This window comes from Trachinotus anak, unplaced genomic scaffold (genome assembly GCF_046630095.1).
Source record: "Trachinotus anak isolate AG129_WGS33_773 ecotype Australia unplaced genomic scaffold, CSIRO_AGI_Tana_v1 ptg000003l, whole genome shotgun sequence".
Taxonomy (NCBI): domain Eukaryota; kingdom Metazoa; phylum Chordata; class Actinopteri; order Carangiformes; family Carangidae; genus Trachinotus; species Trachinotus anak.
Window position 1 is genome coordinate 20,899,245 of NW_027273854.1, and position 17,186 is coordinate 20,916,430.

At 48.5% G+C, this 17,186-nt stretch overlaps 14 non-coding genes and 2 pseudogenes across 14 annotated transcripts; all 16 read right to left on the bottom strand.

Annotated features, from left to right (window-relative positions):
• Positions 1-1,249: 1,249 nt before the first annotated feature.
• Positions 1,250-1,364, bottom strand: LOC139619260 (U5 spliceosomal RNA). The gene has a single exon (XR_011690263.1). It is a non-coding gene; the product is annotated as a U5 spliceosomal RNA (small nuclear RNA).
• A 395-nt stretch (positions 1,365-1,759) lies between these two features.
• Positions 1,760-1,951, bottom strand: LOC139619556 (U2 spliceosomal RNA). Its single transcript, XR_011690549.1, has one exon. It is a non-coding gene; the product is annotated as a U2 spliceosomal RNA (small nuclear RNA).
• A 164-nt stretch (positions 1,952-2,115) lies between these two features.
• LOC139619261 (U5 spliceosomal RNA) lies at positions 2,116-2,230 on the bottom strand. The gene has a single exon (XR_011690264.1). It is a non-coding gene; the product is annotated as a U5 spliceosomal RNA (small nuclear RNA).
• A 391-nt stretch (positions 2,231-2,621) lies between these two features.
• On the bottom strand, positions 2,622-2,813 carry LOC139619558 (U2 spliceosomal RNA). Its single transcript, XR_011690551.1, has one exon. It is a non-coding gene; the product is annotated as a U2 spliceosomal RNA (small nuclear RNA).
• Positions 2,814-2,977: 164 nt separating this feature from the next.
• On the bottom strand, positions 2,978-3,092 carry LOC139619262 (U5 spliceosomal RNA). Its single transcript, XR_011690265.1, has one exon. It is a non-coding gene; the product is annotated as a U5 spliceosomal RNA (small nuclear RNA).
• A 407-nt stretch (positions 3,093-3,499) lies between these two features.
• On the bottom strand, positions 3,500-3,672 carry LOC139619807 (U2 spliceosomal RNA; annotated as a pseudogene).
• A 5,753-nt stretch (positions 3,673-9,425) lies between these two features.
• Positions 9,426-9,540, bottom strand: LOC139619263 (U5 spliceosomal RNA). Its single transcript, XR_011690266.1, has one exon. It is a non-coding gene; the product is annotated as a U5 spliceosomal RNA (small nuclear RNA).
• Positions 9,541-9,935: 395 nt separating this feature from the next.
• LOC139619559 (U2 spliceosomal RNA) lies at positions 9,936-10,127 on the bottom strand. The gene has a single exon (XR_011690552.1). It is a non-coding gene; the product is annotated as a U2 spliceosomal RNA (small nuclear RNA).
• A 164-nt stretch (positions 10,128-10,291) lies between these two features.
• Positions 10,292-10,406, bottom strand: LOC139619264 (U5 spliceosomal RNA). Its single transcript, XR_011690267.1, has one exon. It is a non-coding gene; the product is annotated as a U5 spliceosomal RNA (small nuclear RNA).
• Positions 10,407-10,801: 395 nt separating this feature from the next.
• LOC139619667 (U2 spliceosomal RNA) lies at positions 10,802-10,993 on the bottom strand. Its single transcript, XR_011690649.1, has one exon. It is a non-coding gene; the product is annotated as a U2 spliceosomal RNA (small nuclear RNA).
• Positions 10,994-11,157: 164 nt separating this feature from the next.
• LOC139619266 (U5 spliceosomal RNA) lies at positions 11,158-11,272 on the bottom strand. The gene has a single exon (XR_011690269.1). It is a non-coding gene; the product is annotated as a U5 spliceosomal RNA (small nuclear RNA).
• A 391-nt stretch (positions 11,273-11,663) lies between these two features.
• On the bottom strand, positions 11,664-11,855 carry LOC139619370 (U2 spliceosomal RNA). The gene has a single exon (XR_011690369.1). It is a non-coding gene; the product is annotated as a U2 spliceosomal RNA (small nuclear RNA).
• A 164-nt stretch (positions 11,856-12,019) lies between these two features.
• LOC139619267 (U5 spliceosomal RNA) lies at positions 12,020-12,134 on the bottom strand. The gene has a single exon (XR_011690270.1). It is a non-coding gene; the product is annotated as a U5 spliceosomal RNA (small nuclear RNA).
• A 399-nt stretch (positions 12,135-12,533) lies between these two features.
• On the bottom strand, positions 12,534-12,725 carry LOC139619560 (U2 spliceosomal RNA). Its single transcript, XR_011690553.1, has one exon. It is a non-coding gene; the product is annotated as a U2 spliceosomal RNA (small nuclear RNA).
• Positions 12,726-12,889: 164 nt separating this feature from the next.
• On the bottom strand, positions 12,890-13,004 carry LOC139619268 (U5 spliceosomal RNA). Its single transcript, XR_011690271.1, has one exon. It is a non-coding gene; the product is annotated as a U5 spliceosomal RNA (small nuclear RNA).
• A 395-nt stretch (positions 13,005-13,399) lies between these two features.
• LOC139619730 (U2 spliceosomal RNA) lies at positions 13,400-13,573 on the bottom strand (annotated as a pseudogene).
• Between the last annotated feature and the right edge of the window lie 3,613 nt (positions 13,574-17,186).

Below are 17,186 nucleotides of genomic sequence, written 5' to 3' on the forward strand. Positions count from 1 at the left end.
AAACGATTTGGGGCAAGCTCTGAAGAGATGATTTGTTTCTCCACAAAGGTTGCACTTCCTGCCATTGGTGCACTCCTCAAAAGTGTGCCCAATTTCTCTACACTTTCCGCAAAAGGTTTTTGTGCACGCTTCTACCAGGTGCCCATGCTCACCACACTTGCGGCAGAGCTTGGGCTGACCTTGGTAGTGGATGTAGCCCCTGTTTTCACCCAGAACTATCATTGACGGCAGATGTTTCAGGCCTTGGAAGCCCTGGGGGTCCTGCCATTGTTGAATGGGGACCCTCCAAGCGCAATTCCAGATGCCGTCCTCATCTCTCACTTTGGTAGCCTGGCCTTTAACAGTGCAGTATCTCCCCAGCCATATACAAATGTCTTCTGCATTCACTGTCTCATTAAACATTCTGACAATGACTGTTTTCAATGCATTATCAGTCAGTTTTTCAACAACAAATGCAGAAAACTGGGGTTTCACAGACTCAAATCTTGTCCAAAATTCTCTCAAGATAGCCGCAGACTGGAAGCTTACATCAAAACCTTTGTTTAATGGTAGGGTCAAAATACAATTCAAATCGTTTGCTGTGAATTTCAAAGCCTGTTGGATTAGCTTCCTGGAGAAATCTAGCCTTGACATCTCCAGGAGCTTTCCATCCTTTTCTTTAAACTTAAAACGGACGCTGTGGTGCCTCCGCATGTTGGCATGGGTGGCCGACATGGTGGAGGCACCACAAGCTAAAAGGATCTAAAATCAGTAAAAAACTTACAATGGACAAAAAAACAATGAACAATAAATAAGTAAATACAATTAAAAATATAAAAAAGGAAAAAAATCTAAAAACGTACTTACCTTTTCAAGTTTTGGCCTGGACAAGGTGTTGAATCCGGCAGAGCTCAGGTAAGAGATTCTCTGGGCCAATGAATTCCTATTTGTTTAAGATATGCAACTACAGAAAAGTTGCACAACTTTAAACAAGGAATGTAGACAATTTCCTCCCAAGAGCTGGTTTAACTCAGAGCCACAACAGGCAAGAATTTAACCATCAAAAGGAGGCGACCGCAGTCTTAGCCAAAAGGCCGAGAAGCGATGGGCCCAAAGTGTCTGGCGTTCCAGCCAGGCTCTTGGCACAAATCTCGCTGGTCGCGGTTGGCTGCTTTTGACATGAGCGGAGCAATGGCTGCTTTTCACCACCTCCGCCCACCTCCCCATTCCTGACCTCGACAGCTGCTTGACTTTTCACAAACTCAAAGGGCTCAGCCATACGGCAGAGCCTGCCAAAAATAGCTTAAACTCATTGGTGTTCCTCTCCACGGAAGTCTTTAGTAAAAGGCGAAAGACTTGTGCGTGATGAAGAGAAACCAGAGTCAGTACAGGCCTCTCCTCAAGAGCGGCCGAGGACCCCATTGGTCCCAGTCACCGCCCTCACGGTAGCCTTCTCTTAGCTTGCCAAATCCCCGCCCCCTCCCCATGTTGTCACGGGCTCTAGCCAATCGGGCTGTGGAGAAAAGTGTCTGGGCCTCAACATGCAATCCCCACAAATTTCTCAAGTTATCAGGCGCTTGCAGGCCCCCGGGGACCAAAATACAGGGAAAATGCGGGGTTGATTGGAGGCTAGCAGCCCTTCCAGGGCGCGTGAGGGATATCAGCTGTGGGGCAGGTTGACTCACCTTCCTCCAGCCACTGCCAGAGGGGCATTTGAAACTGTACGTTTGCGTCATTGTTTGCTTGCTTGCTTGCTTGCTTGCTTTTCCACACGGCCAGAGAAGGGTGCACCGTTCCCGGCGGCACTGCAATGCCAGGTCGATGCGTGGAGTGAACGGAGCAAGCCCCTTTTTCAGCTCCCAGTTCTAAAAATCCGTTTAATATGTTTGTCCTCGGGTAGAGGACATATCAGATATTAAACTGATAAGAACAGATACTACACTTGATCTTAGCCAAAAGGCCGAGAAGCGATGGGCCCAAAGTGTCTGGCGTTCCAGCCAGGCTCTTGGCACAAATCTCGCTGGTCGCGGTTGGCTGCTTTTGACATGAGCGGAGCAATGGCTGCTTTTCACCACCTCCGCCCACCTCCCCATTCCTGACCTCGACAGCTGTTTGACTTTTCACAAACTCAAAGGGCTCAGCCATACGGCAGAGCCTGCCAAAAATAGCTTAAACTCATTGGTGTTCCTCTCCACGGAAGTCTTTAGTAAAAGGCGAAAGACTTGTGCGTGATGAAGAGAAACCAGAGTCAGTACAGGCCTCTCCTCAAGAGCGGCCGAGGACCCCATTGGTCCCAGTCACCGCCCTCACGGTAGCCTTCTCTTAGCTTGCCAAATCCCCGCCCCCTCCCCATGTTGTCACGGGCTCTAGCCAATCGGGCTGTGGAGAAAAGTGTCTGGGCCTCAACATGCAATCCCCACAAATTTCTCAAGTTATCAGGCGCTTGCAGGCCCCCGGGGACCAAAATACAGGGAAAATGCGGGGTTGATTGGAGGCTAGCAGCCCTTCCAGGGCGCGTGAGGGATATCAGCTGTGGGGCAGGTTGACTCACCTTCCTCCAGCCACTGCCAGAGGGGCATTTGAAACTGTACGTTTGCGTCATTGTTTGCTTGCTTGCTTGCTTGCTTTTCCACACGGCCAGAGAAGGGTGCACCGTTCCCGGCGGCACTGCAATGCCAGGTCGATGCGTGGAGTGAACGGAGCAAGCCCCTTTTTCAGCTCCCAGTTCTAAAAATCCGTTTAATATGTTTGTCCTCGGGTAGAGGACATATCAGATATTAAACTGATAAGAACAGATACTACACTTGATCTTAGCCAAAAGGCCGAGAAGCGATGGGCCCAAAGTGTCTGGCGTTCCAGCCAGGCTCTTGGCACAAATCTCGCTGGTCGCGGTTGGCTGCTTTTGACATGAGCGGAGCAATGGCTGCTTTTCACCACCTCCGCCCACCTCCCCATTCCTGACCTCGACAGCTGTTTGACTTTTCACAAACTCAAAGGGCTCAGCCATACGGCAGAGCCTGCCAAAAATAGCTTAAACTCATTGGTGTTCCTCTCCACGGAAGTCTTTAGTAAAAGGCGAAAGACTTGTGCGTGATGAAGAGAAACCAGAGTCAGTACAGGCCTCTCCTCAAGAGCGGCCGAGGACCCCATTGGTCCCAGTCACCGCCCTCACGGTAGCCTTCTCTTAGCTTGCCAAATCCCCGCCCCCTCCCCATGTTGTCACGGGCTCTAGCCAATCGGGCTGTGGAGAAAAGTGTCTGGGCCTCAACATGCAATCCCCACAAATTTCTCAAGTTATCAGGCGCTTGCAGGCCCCCGGGGACCAAAATACAGGGAAAATGCGGGGTTGATTGGAGGCTAGCAGCCCTTCCAGGGCGCGTGAGGGATATCAGCTGTGGGGCAGGTTGACTCACCTTCCTCCAGCCACTGCCAGAGGGGCATTTGAAACTGTACGTTTGCGTCATTGTTTGCTTGCTTGCTTGCTTGCTTGCTTGCTTGCTTGCTTTTCCACACGGCCAGAGAAGGGTGCACCGTTCCCGGCGGCACTGCAATGCCAGGTCGATGCGTGGAGTGAACGGAGCAAGCCCCTTTTTCAGCTCCCAGTTCTAAAAATCCGTTTAATATGTTTGTCCTCGGGTAGAGGACATATCAGATATTAAACTGATAAGAACAGATTTTCTTTCGAAAAGATTTATTGACACTCATTTCAAGTTTTTTCAAAGAAGGTTTACATCTTGAGATACAAAGGGTACATTATAATCACAACACTATGATAAATAGTTGTAAAACCATTGTTTGTTTGTTTGTTTGTTTTTTTTAAAACATTAAAAACAAATATTTCAAGGGGTTTTACATGTTGTCAAACATAAAATCCATCTCACAAATGAAAACCATGGAGTGTCCCAAATCTTTAAAAGGGAGTGCATTGGTTTAAAACTTCTCTTCTTTCTAATTTTGTGCAGGAGCAGAGTGAGTCCCTACCCAGGGTCACTCATTCCGCTCCCCCAAACATTTGGTCTCTCGGGATCCTGTCGTGGTGCTCAGAGGAGATCCTCACCCTGTTGCTCCTTCCCACCTGCCTCACCCGGAGAGCCAGGCCGCCGCTGCTTTGACCTTTTCATGTGTGGCTCCGGCTCCTTCGTCCGAATGGGCACAGAGGCGATGCTTCTTTGTGGCTGTGTCCTAGGCCTGCCGCCTACAGCCATCCGGATCACAGCCACGGGGGGGATCTGCATGTGCTTCCTTACCAGCAAGTTTCTGGAGGTCCATATGGCGTCTTTGATGGCGGCTAGGGTGAGCCACATCTGGGCAAAGTCATCTTTCTTCAGTGTTTTTTGGCTCACCCCATAGAGCACCAGTTGTGCTGTAAGGACCTCCCTTGCTGGCAAGTACGGGAATTGCAAGGAGCCGGCCATTGCCCACTGGTCTACGGCAGCGCTGCACTCCCAGAGCAAATGCCTCACCGACTCTGGCGCGCCACAACCGGGTCGGGGGCAGGTTGAGCATGTTGACATGCCCCGGGAGTGCATGACGGACCTGACTGGGAGAATCTCATGAGCCACCATCCATGACAGGTCCCGGAGTCTGTTTGGAAGAGCAGAATGGTTCACGTTGCGCCAAACTGTTGAGGGCTCGCCAAATGCGAGCCCGCGCACTGGACTCACTGGCTCCTGCTCCTGCACAACAGAGATCAGAGAACGGTGGTTGGTTAAAATATGCAGCTCCTCCTGCTCCAGTTTAAAATGCTTTAAAAACGTCGGGATAAAAGCATAGGCTGGTGGCAGGCTAAAAGACACGGGTACTTTAAGATCTGTAGGTAAAATCTTCAATCGTCTGAGGTACGATCCCATCCAGAAACGTGTCATGGCTGTAGTTTTGGGGTTTCCGGATGGGTCTGTGGCTTGTTTGAGGTGTAGTGCGGTGTATCGGCTTCCTAAAAACAAGTACAGGTCAGGCACTCCTTTTCCTCCTTTCTCTTTTGGCCTTTTCATGACCTCCCTCCTCAGTCTCTCCCACTTGGAGCCCCACAGGAAATAAAAGATGGCTCGCTCCAGATCTAAAAGCACTCTCCTAGGTGGGATAAAAACAGAACTGATGAGTAAAAGCAAAGGTAAAATCACCGCTTTGATGATTAAAACCTTTCCTTCAATAGTCAGTCCTCTAAGTCCCCAATATCCTAGTCTTTGTTTTACTTTCCCTACCACGTCTGGCCAATTTGTTGTTCCTTCTCCCTCCCTGTCAAATTTGATCCCCAGTATTTTTTGGTCAGTCTGGGTCACAGTCAAAGGGAGTCCTGTCATCTCAGTCGCTGTCCACGGTCCATAAAATTGGGCTTGGGTCTTGTTTTTGTTCAACTTTGACCCAGAAGCCTGTCCAAACCAGTCAGTCAAGTCCAGCGTCCTGTTGACGGATAAAAGGTCGGTGCATAAAATGTTCACGTCGTCCATGTATAAAATACACTTGGTGTCCAGTCCCCCGCTCCCCGGTACTCCCAACCCATTGATTCGTTGATCCCTTCTCAAGATCTGTGCCAGCGGTTCTATACATGTTATGTATAGGAGGGCAGATAACGGACAACCCTGACGGACACCGCAGTTAATATCGACTGCTTTTGTCAAATGCCCGTTAATCACAAATTTGCTGGTAATGTCCCGATACAGCAATCCCACCCAAGCTAGAAACCTTTCTGGGAACCCCATTTTTTGCAGTACCTTGAAAAGGTACTGGTGCGAGACCCGATCGAAGGCTTTCTCAAAATCTAAATTTAGGACTACTAGCCGGATGTTTCTGTCTCTCGCGTAACAGATGGTGTCTCGGATCAGTACCAGGCTGTCGGTGATCTTCCTCCCTGGGATGGCACAGCCTTGATCCGGGTGAATCACCCCCTTTAAAAACAAGGACATACGTGAGGCTAAAAGTTTGCTAAAAAGTTTACAATCAAGGTTTAAAAGTGCGATAGGTCTCCAGTTCATCAGGTCGGTCTTGTCTTTGTTTTTGTGCAGTAGAGTCACTATCCCTACTCTAAAACTGTCAGGAAGTCGGTCTAGGTGCTCAAAGTCTTTAAAAACATCGATCAAATCAGGTGCTAAAATGTCCCAAAAGGTCAAATAAAATTCCAAGGGAAGTCCATCCTGTCCTGGGGACTTCCCTTTTTTAAAACTTGACAAACATTTATTTAACTCTAGAATGGTAAAATCTTGGGTTAAAAGCACACTGTCTTTTACTTTTTTATCGATGGATTTTAAAACTTCATTCATGGTGTCTATTCTAATGGGCTTTTCTTTATACAATTCTACGTAAAAATTTTCCACAATCTGTTTAATTTCTTCGATATTCTCTGTTATGCACCCGTTTTCCTTTTTTAGTTTTAAAATGGTCCCCCCTTTACTAACAATTTTCTTAAAAAAATACCTGGTGCACTTCTCACCCTCCTCTATTTCCCGTTCCCTGCTCCTTAAAATGACACCCTTGCTTTTAATTTCAGCTAAAACCGACATCTCTGATTTGATTTCTCTAATTTCTTCATTAAAATCCATTCCATTTTGGTTGAGGTTAAAATAGCGCTGTAGTCGCTTCTGCAGTCCCATCATGCGTCTGTTCTCCTTGCCCTTTCTTTTTTTGCCTGCCTGTCTGAAAAAAGTCTGGGTCTTTCCCTTCACCATCTCCCACCAGTGTGCTCGTGTATCGTACATGTCTTGAAGGGTCTGCCACTCTCGGTACTGCTCCCTGTACTGCTGAACTAGATGTTGATCTTCAAGCAGGGAGCAGTTGAGTTTCCACAGACCACTTCCAAAAGTCACACCTGAAGAGAGTGAAAGGGTGCAGGAGAGCATCAGGTGGTCAGAAAAGAAAACAGGGGTCAATCTAGCATCGGTCGGCGGGCAGTCCCGTGTGAAAATAAAATCTATGCGAGAGGCTCTGGTGCCATCACCACTGAACCAGGTGAAGCCCTCCTCTCTGGGATGCATGGTTTTAAAACAGTCTTGTAGTTTAAAATCCCTGCATATGCCCTGTAATAAAACCGATGTTTTGTCAATTTTAAAATCTTCCCCTGTTCTTTTTCTATCTTTTCGACTTAAAATACAGTTAAAATCACCTCCTAAAACTAATGGCACTCTCCCTAGCATGTGGGACTGCAGGTCTTCTAAAAGGTCATACCTGTCATTTTTGTCGTTAAAGCCATAAATATTGAGAAGGTTAAAATCCTGTCCCATAAAGGTCAAGTGTGCTAAAAGTGCCCTACCGTCTCTCACCACAGTGCTACCCTTCACCAGAACCTGAGGGTTTTTTATTAAAATGGCCACTCCATCGTTCTTATTTTGGTTTGATCCGCTCCATATCGATGTCTGTGGCCACATCTCCTCCCACTGTCGGTAGTGTTTTAAAAACGGTATGCCACATTCCTGCATTAAAAACACATCTGACTTTGTAGATTTAAGAAAGGATAAAACACTCTGGGCTCTAACTCTCGACTTCACACTTCTCACATTGATGGTTGAGAAGGTGAGTGTCATGAGTATGATTAAAAACAACAGGTATGAAATTTTAAAAACACTAAATAGAGGTTTAAGATGCTAAAATATCTTTTTTTTTTTTAAAAAAAAGGCAGTTAGACTATTTCTTGTGAACGGGGCTCCTCCTTCACTTCAACAGGTGATGAAGGAGGGAGTTGAGCTCCATTCCCCCGTCGGACTCTGGGGGTTGGCCTTTGACGCAAGGCTGCATTTAGCTTGGAGTCCTTAGGGGTTGATTGTAGAGCTACTGTCAGAAAAGAGACTTCATTTGGTGAATTGGAGGGGAAGACTCTGGGCTCCTCCACAGATGAACTGTCTGAGAGAGTCCCAACTCTTCCCCTCTTCTCTGAGGCTACAGGAGACTCAGAGGACAATTCCGATGCAAGTCTCTTTGTTTGCTGGGCATCGGGGAGGGGGGCATCCTCACTATTTTCAGGTGGTTGAAAATCTTCCATTTCTGAACTAGCTCCGCCCACTTCCTGCATCTCCCCATCCTCCTCTCCACTCTCCATTGATGGGGCTGTTGCAGGCCCCTCCCCCTCTCCCGCCTCACATGATCCCTCCTCTCCAATCACAGTATCTGGCGGGAGATTTGAATTTTCCTGCCCAGCCTCTTCAACCTGCTCTTTTTCTTTTTGTCCTCCATTTTGTTCATTGGCTTTTGCTGCCTTTAGTTTGTTGGCAAACGATTTGGGGCAAGCTCTGAAGAGATGATTTGTTTCTCCACAAAGGTTGCACTTCCTGCCATTGGTGCACTCCTCAAAAGTGTGCCCAATTTCTCTACACTTTCCGCAAAAGGTTTTTGTGCACGCTTCTACCAGGTGCCCATGCTCACCACACTTGCGGCAGAGCTTGGGCTGACCTTGGTAGTGGATGTAGCCCCTGTTTTCACCCAGAACTATCATTGACGGCAGATGTTTCAGGCCTTGGAAGCCCTGGGGGTCCTGCCATTGTTGAATGGGGACCCTCCAAGCGCAATTCCAGATGCCGTCCTCATCTCTCACTTTGGTAGCCTGGCCTTTAACAGTGCAGTATCTCCCCAGCCATATACAAATGTCTTCTGCATTCACTGTCTCATTAAACATTCTGACAATGACTGTTTTCAATGCATTATCAGTCAGTTTTTCAACAACAAATGCAGAAAACTGGGGTTTCACAGACTCAAATCTTGTCCAAAATTCTCTCAAGATAGCCGCAGACTGGAAGCTTACATCAAAACCTTTGTTTAATGGTAGGGTCAAAATACAATTCAAATCGTTTGCTGTGAATTTCAAAGCCTGTTGGATTAGCTTCCTGGAGAAATCTAGCCTTGACATCTCCAGGAGCTTTCCATCCTTTTCTTTAAACTTAAAACGGACGCTGTGGTGCCTCCGCATGTTGGCATGGGTGGCCGACATGGTGGAGGCACCACAAGCTAAAAGGATCTAAAATCAGTAAAAAACTTACAATGGACAAAAAAACAATGAACAATAAATAAGTAAATACAATTAAAAATATAAAAAAGGAAAAAAATCTAAAAACGTACTTACCTTTTCAAGTTTTGGCCTGGACAAGGTGTTGAATCCGGCAGAGCTCAGGTAAGAGATTCTCTGGGCCAATGAATTCCTATTTGTTTAAGATATGCAACTACAGAAAAGTTGCACAACTTTAAACAAGGAATGTAGACAATTTCCTCCCAAGAGCTGGTTTAACTCAGAGCCACAACAGGCAAGAATTTAACCATCAAAAGGAGGCGACCGCAGTCTTAGCCAAAAGGCCGAGAAGCGATGGGCCCAAAGTGTCTGGCGTTCCAGCCAGGCTCTTGGCACAAATCTCGCTGGTCGCGGTTGGCTGCTTTTGACATGAGCGGAGCAATGGCTGCTTTTCACCACCTCCGCCCACCTCCCCATTCCTGACCTCGACAGCTGTTTGACTTTTCACAAACTCAAAGGGCTCAGCCATACGGCAGAGCCTGCCAAAAATAGCTTAAACTCATTGGTGTTCCTCTCCACGGAAGTCTTTAGTAAAAGGCGAAAGACTTGTGCGTGATGAAGAGAAACCAGAGTCAGTACAGGCCTCTCCTCAAGAGCGGCCGAGGACCCCATTGGTCCCAGTCACCGCCCTCACGGTAGCCTTCTCTTAGCTTGCCAAATCCCCGCCCCCTCCCCATGTTGTCACGGGCTCTAGCCAATCGGGCTGTGGAGAAAAGTGTCTGGGCCTCAACATGCAATCCCCACAAATTTCTCAAGTTATCAGGCGCTTGCAGGCCCCCGGGGACCAAAATACAGGGAAAATGCGGGGTTGATTGGAGGCTAGCAGCCCTTCCAGGGCGCGTGAGGGATATCAGCTGTGGGGCAGGTTGACTCACCTTCCTCCAGCCACTGCCAGAGGGGCATTTGAAACTGTACGTTTGCGTCATTGTTTGCTTGCTTGCTTGCTTGCTTGCTTTTCCACACGGCCAGAGAAGGGTGCACCGTTCCCGGCGGCACTGCAATGCCAGGTCGATGCGTGGAGTGAACGGAGCAAGCCCCTTTTTCAGCTCCCAGTTCTAAAAATCCGTTTAATATGTTTGTCCTCGGGTAGAGGACATATCAGATATTAAACTGATAAGAACAGATACTACACTTGATCTTAGCCAAAAGGCCGAGAAGCGATGGGCCCAAAGTGTCTGGCGTTCCAGCCAGGCTCTTGGCACAAATCTCGCTGGTCGCGGTTGGCTGCTTTTGACATGAGCGGAGCAATGGCTGCTTTTCACCACCTCCGCCCACCTCCCCATTCCTGACCTCGACAGCTGTTTGACTTTTCACAAACTCAAAGGGCTCAGCCATACGGCAGAGCCTGCCAAAAATAGCTTAAACTCATTGGTGTTCCTCTCCACGGAAGTCTTTAGTAAAAGGCGAAAGACTTGTGCGTGATGAAGAGAAACCAGAGTCAGTACAGGCCTCTCCTCAAGAGCGGCCGAGGACCCCATTGGTCCCAGTCACCGCCCTCACGGTAGCCTTCTCTTAGCTTGCCAAATCCCCGCCCCCTCCCCATGTTGTCACGGGCTCTAGCCAATCGGGCTGTGGAGAAAAGTGTCTGGGCCTCAACATGCAATCCCCACAAATTTCTCAAGTTATCAGGCGCTTGCAGGCCCCCGGGGACCAAAATACAGGGAAAATGCGGGGTTGATTGGAGGCTAGCAGCCCTTCCAGGGCGCGTGAGGGATATCAGCTGTGGGGCAGGTTGACTCACCTTCCTCCAGCCACTGCCAGAGGGGCATTTGAAACTGTACGTTTGCGTCATTGTTTGCTTGCTTGCTTGCTTGCTTGCTTTTCCACACGGCCAGAGAAGGGTGCACCGTTCCCGGCGGCACTGCAATGCCGGGTCGATGCGTGGAGTGAACGGAGCAAGCCCCTTTTTCAGCTCCCAGTTCTAAAAATCCGTTTAATATGTTTGTCCTCGGGTAGAGGACATATCAGATATTAAACTGATAAGAACAGATACTACACTTGATCTTAGCCAAAAGGCCGAGAAGCGATGGGCCCAAAGTGTCTGGCGTTCCAGCCAGGCTCTTGGCACAAATCTCGCTGGTCGCGGTTGGCTGCTTTTGACATGAGCGGAGCAATGGCTGCTTTTCACCACCTCCGCCCACCTCCCCATTCCTGACCTCGACAGCTGTTTGACTTTTCACAAACTCAAAGGGCTCAGCCATACGGCAGAGCCTGCCAAAAATAGCTTAAACTCATTGGTGTTCCTCTCCACGGAAGTCTTTAGTAAAAGGCGAAAGACTTGTGCGTGATGAAGAGAAACCAGAGTCAGTACAGGCCTCTCCTCAAGAGCGGCCGAGGACCCCATTGGTCCCAGTCACCGCCCTCACGGCAGCCTTCTCTTAGCTTGCCAAATCCCCGCCCCCTCCCCATGTTGTCACGGGCTCTAGCCAATCGGGCTGTGGAGAAAAGTGTCTGGGCCTCAACATGCAATCCCCACAAATTTCTCAAGTTATCAGGCGCTTGCAGGCCCCCGGGGACCAAAATACAGGGAAAATGCGGGGTTGATTGGAGGCTAGCAGCCCTTCCAGGGCGCGTGAGGGATATCAGCTGTGGGGCAGGTTGACTCACCTTCCTCCAGCCACTGCCAGAGGGGCATTTGAAACTGTACGTTTGCGTCATTGCTTGCTTGCTTGCTTGCTTGCTTTTCCACACGGCCAGAGAAGGGTGCACCGTTCCCGGCGGCACTGCAATGCCAGGTCGATGCGTGGAGTGAACGGGGCAAGCCCCTTTTTCAGCTCCCAGTTCTAAAAATCCGTTTAATATGTTTGTCCTCGGGTAGAGGACATATCAGATATTAAACTGATAAGAACAGATACTACACTTGATCTTAGCCAAAAGGCCGAGAAGCGATGGGCCCAAAGTGTCTGGCGTTCCAGCCAGGCTCTTGGCACAAATCTCGCTGGTCGCGGTTGGCTGCTTTTGACATGAGCGGAGCAATGGCTGCTTTTCACCACCTCCGCCCACCTCCCCATTCCTGACCTCGACAGCTGTTTGACTTTTCACAAACTCAAAGGGCTCAGCCATACGGCAGAGCCTGCCAAAAATAGCTTAAACTCATTGGTGTTCCTCTCCACGGAAGTCTTTAGTAAAAGGCGAAAGACTTGTGCGTGATGAAGAGAAACCAGAGTCAGTACAGGCCTCTCCTCAAGAGCGGCCGAGGACCCCATTGGTCCCAGTCACCGCCCTCACGGTAGCCTTCTCTTAGCTTGCCAAATCCCCGCCCCCTCCCCATGTTGTCACGGGCTCTAGCCAATCGGGCTGTGGAGAAAAGTGTCTGGGCCTCAACATGCAATCCCCACAAATTTCTCAAGTTATCAGGCGCTTGCAGGCCCCCGGGGACCAAAATACAGGGAAAATGCGGGGTTGATTGGAGGCTAGCAGCCCTTCCAGGGCGCGTGAGGGATATCAGCTGTGGGGCAGGTTGACTCACCTTCCTCCAGCCACTGCCAGAGGGGCATTTGAAACTGTACGTTTGCGTCATTGTTTGCTTGCTTGCTTGCTTGCTTGCTTGCTTTTCCACACGGCCAGAGAAGGGTGCACCGTTCCCGGCGGCACTGCAATGCCAGGTCGATGCGTGGAGTGAACGGAGCAAGCCCCTTTTTCAGCTCCCAGTTCTAAAAATCCGTTTAATATGTTTGTCCTCGGGTAGAGGACATATCAGATATTAAACTGATAAGAACAGATACTACACTTGATCTTAGCCAAAAGGCCGAGAAGCGATGGGCCCAAAGTGTCTGGCGTTCCAGCCAGGCTCTTGGCACAAATCTCGCTGGTCGCGGTTGGCTGCTTTTGACATGAGCGGAGCAATGGCTGCTTTTCACCACCTCCGCCCACCTCCCCATTCCTGACCTCGACAGCTGTTTGACTTTTCACAAACTCAAGGGGCTCAGCCATACGGCAGAGCCTGCCAAAAATAGCTTAAACTCATTGGTGTTCCTCTCCACGGAAGTCTTTAGTAAAAGGCGAAAGACTTGTGCGTGATGAAGAGAAACCAGAGTCAGTACAGGCCTCTCCTCAAGAGCGGCCGAGGACCCCATTGGTCCCAGTCACCGCCCTCACGGTAGCCTTCTCTTAGCTTGCCAAATCCCCGCCCCCTCCCCATGTTGTCACGGGCTCTAGCCAATCGGGCTGTGGAGAAAAGTGTCTGGGCCTCAACATGCAATCCCCACAAATTTCTCAAGTTATCAGGCGCTTGCAGGCCCCCGGGGACCAAAATACAGGGAAAATGCGGGGTTGATTGGAGGCTAGCAGCCCTTCCAGGGCGCGTGAGGGATATCAGCTGTGGGGCAGGTTGACTCACCTTCCTCCAGCCACTGCCAGAGGGGCATTTGAAACTGTACGTTTGCGTCATTGTTTGCTTGCTTGCTTGCTTGCTTGCTTTTCCACACGGCCAGAGAAAGGTGCACCGTTCCCGGCGGCACTGCAATGCCAGGTCGATGCGTGGAGTGAACGGAGCAAGCCCCTTTTTCAGCTCCCAGTTCTAAAAATCCGTTTAATATGTTTGTCCTCGGGTAGAGGACATATCAGATATTAAACTGATAAGAACAGATTTTTCTTTCGAAAAGATTTATTGACACTCATTTCAAGTTTTTTCAAAGAAGGTTTACATCTTGAGATACAAAGGGTACATTATAATCACAACAATATGATAAATAGTTGTAAAACCATTGTTTGTTTGTTTGTTTTTTTTTAAAACATTAAAAACAAATATTTCAAGGGGTTTTACATGTTGTCAAACATAAAATCCATCTCACAAATGAAAACCATGGAGTGTCCCAAATCTTTAAAAGGGAGTGCATTGGTTTAAAACTTCTCTTCTTTCTAATTTTGTGCAGGAGCAGAGTGAGTCCCTACCCAGGGTCACTCATTCCGCTCCCCCAAACATTTGGTCTCTCGGGATCCTGTCGTGGTGCTCAGAGGAGATCCTCACCCTGTTGCTCCTTCCCACCTGCCTCACCCGGAGAGCCAGGCCGCCGCTGCTTTGACCTTTTCATGTGTGGCTCCGGCTCCTTCGTCCGAATGGGCACAGAGGCGATGCTTCTTTGTGGCTGTGTCCTAGGCCTGCCGCCTACAGCCATCCGGATCACAGCCACGGGGGGGATCTGCATGTGCTTCCTTACCAGCAAGTTTCTGGAGGTCCATATGGCGTCTTTGATGGCGGCTAGGGTGAGCCACATCTGGGCAAAGTCATCTTTCTTCAGTGTTTTTTGGCTCACCCCATAGAGCACCAGTTGTGCTGTAAGGACCTCCCTTGCTGGCAAGTACGGGAATTGCAAGGAGCCGGCCATTGCCCACTGGTCTACGGCAGCGCTGCACTCCCAGAGCAAATGCCTCACCGACTCTGGCGCGCCACAACCGGGTCGGGGGCAGGTTGAGCGTGTTGACATGCCCCGGGAGTGCATGACGGACCTGACTGGGAGAATCTCATGAGCCACCATCCATGACAGGTCCCGGAGTCTGTTTGGAAGAGCGGAATGGTTCACGTTGCGCCAAACTGTTGAGGGCTCGCCAAATGCGAGCCCGCGCACTGGACTCACTGGCTCCTGCTCCTGCACAACAGAGATCAGAGAACGGTGGTTGGTTAAAATATGCAGCTCCTCCTGCTCCAGTTTAAAATGCTTTAAAAACGTCGGGATAAAAGCATAGGCTGGTGGCAGGCTAAAAGACACGGGTACTTTAAGATCTGTAGGTAAAATCTTCAATCGTCTGAGGTACGATCCCATCCAGAAACGTGTCATGGCTGTAGTTTTGGGGTTTCCGGATGGGTCTGTGGCTTGTTTGAGGTGTAGTGCGGTGTATCGGCTTCCTAAAAACAAGTACAGGTCAGGCACTCCTTTTCCTCCTTTCTCTTTTGGCCTTTTCATGACCTCCCTCCTCAGTCTCTCCCACTTGGAGCCCCACAGGAAATAAAAGATGGCTCGCTCCAGATCTAAAAGCACTCTCCTAGGTGGGATAAAAACAGAACTGATGAGTAAAAGCAAAGGTAAAATCACCGCTTTGATGATTAAAACCTTTCCTTCAATAGTCAGTCCTCTAAGTCCCCAATATCCTAGTCTTTGTTTTACTTTCCCTACCACGTCTGGCCAATTTGTTGTTCCTTCTCCCTCCCTGTCAAATTTGATCCCCAGTATTTTTTGGTCAGTCTGGGTCACAGTCAAAGGGAGTCCTGTCATCTCAGTCGCTGTCCACGGTCCATAAAATTGGGCTTGGGTCTTGTTTTTGTTCAACTTTGACCCAGAAGCCTGTCCAAACCAGTCAGTCAAGTCCAGCGTCCTGTTGACGGATAAAAGGTCGGTGCATAAAATGTTCACGTCGTCCATGTATAAAATACACTTGGTGTCCAGTCCCCCGCTCCCCGGTACTCCCAACCCATTGATTCGTTGATCCCTTCTCAAGATCTGTGCCAGCGGTTCTATACATGTTATGTATAGGAGGGCAGATAACGGACAACCCTGACGGACACCGCAGTTAATATCGACTGCTTTTGTCAAATGCCCGTTAATCACAAATTTGCTGGTAATGTCCCGATACAGCAATCCCACCCAAGCTAGAAACCTTTCTGGGAACCCCATTTTTTGCAGTACCTTGAAAAGGTACTGGTGCGAGACCCGATCGAAGGCTTTCTCAAAATCTAAATTTAGGACTACTAGCCGGATGTTTCTGTCTCTCGCGTAACAGATGGTGTCTCGGATCAGTACCAGGCTGTCGGTGATCTTCCTCCCTGGGATGGCACAGCCTTGATCCGGGTGAATCACCCCCTTTAAAAACAAGGACATACGTGAGGCTAAAAGTTTGCTAAAAAGTTTACAATCAAGGTTTAAAAGTGCGATAGGTCTCCAGTTCATCAGGTCGGTCTTGTCTTTGTTTTTGTGCAGTAGAGTCACTATCCCTACTCTAAAACTGTCAGGAAGTCGGTCTAGGTGCTCAAAGTCTTTAAAAACATCGATCAAATCAGGTGCTAAAATGTCCCAAAAGGTCAAATAAAATTCCAAGGGAAGTCCATCCTGTCCTGGGGACTTCCCTTTTTTAAAACTTGACAAACATTTATTTAACTCTAGAATGGTAAAATCTTGGGTTAAAAGCACACTGTCTTTTACTTTTTTATCGATGGATTTTAAAACTTCATTCATGGTGTCTATTCTAATGGGCTTTTCTTTATACAATTCTACGTAAAAATTTTCCACAATCTGTTTAATTTCTTCGATATTCTCTGTTATGCACCCGTTTTCCTTTTTTAGTTTTAAAATGGTCCCCCCTTTACTAACAATTTTCTTAAAAAAATACCTGGTGCACTTCTCACCCTCCTCTATTTCCCGTTCCCTGCTCCTTAAAATGACACCCTTGCTTTTAATTTCAGCTAAAACCGACATCTCTGATTTGATTTCTCTAATTTCTTCATTAAAATCCATTCCATTTTGGTTGAGGTTAAAATAGCGCTGTAGTCGCTTCTGCAGTCCCATCATGCGTCTGTTCTCCTTGCCCTTTCTTTTTTTGCCTGCCTGTCTGAAAAAAGTCTGGGTCTTTCCCTTCACCATCTCCCACCAGTGTGCTCGTGTATCGTACATGTCTTGAAGGGTCTGCCACTCTCGGTACTGCTCCCTGTACTGCTGAACTAGATGTTGATCTTCAAGCAGGGAGCAGTTGAGTTTCCACAGACCACTTCCAAAAGTCACACCTGAAGAGAGTGAAAGGGTGCAGGAGAGCATCAGGTGGTCAGAAAAGAAAACAGGGGTCAATCTAGCATCGGTCGGCGGGCAGTCCCGTGTGAAAATAAAATCTATGCGAGAGGCTCTGGTGCCATCACCACTGAACCAGGTGAAGCCCTCCTCTCTGGGATGCATGGTTTTAAAACAGTCTTGTAGTTTAAAATCCCTGCATATGCCCTGTAATAAAACCGATGTTTTGTCAATTTTAAAATCTTCCCCTGTTCTTTTTCTATCTTTTCGACTTAAAATACAGTTAAAATCACCTCCTAAAACTAATGGCACTCTCCCTAGCATGTGGGACTGCAGGTCTTCTAAAAGGTCATACCTGTCATTTTTGTCGTTAAAGCCATAAATATTGAGAAGGTTAAAATCCTGTCCCATAAAGGTCAAGTGTGCTAAAAGTGCCCTACCGTCTCTCACCACAGTGCTACCCTTCACCAGAACCTGAGGGTTTTTTATTAAAATGGCCACTCCAT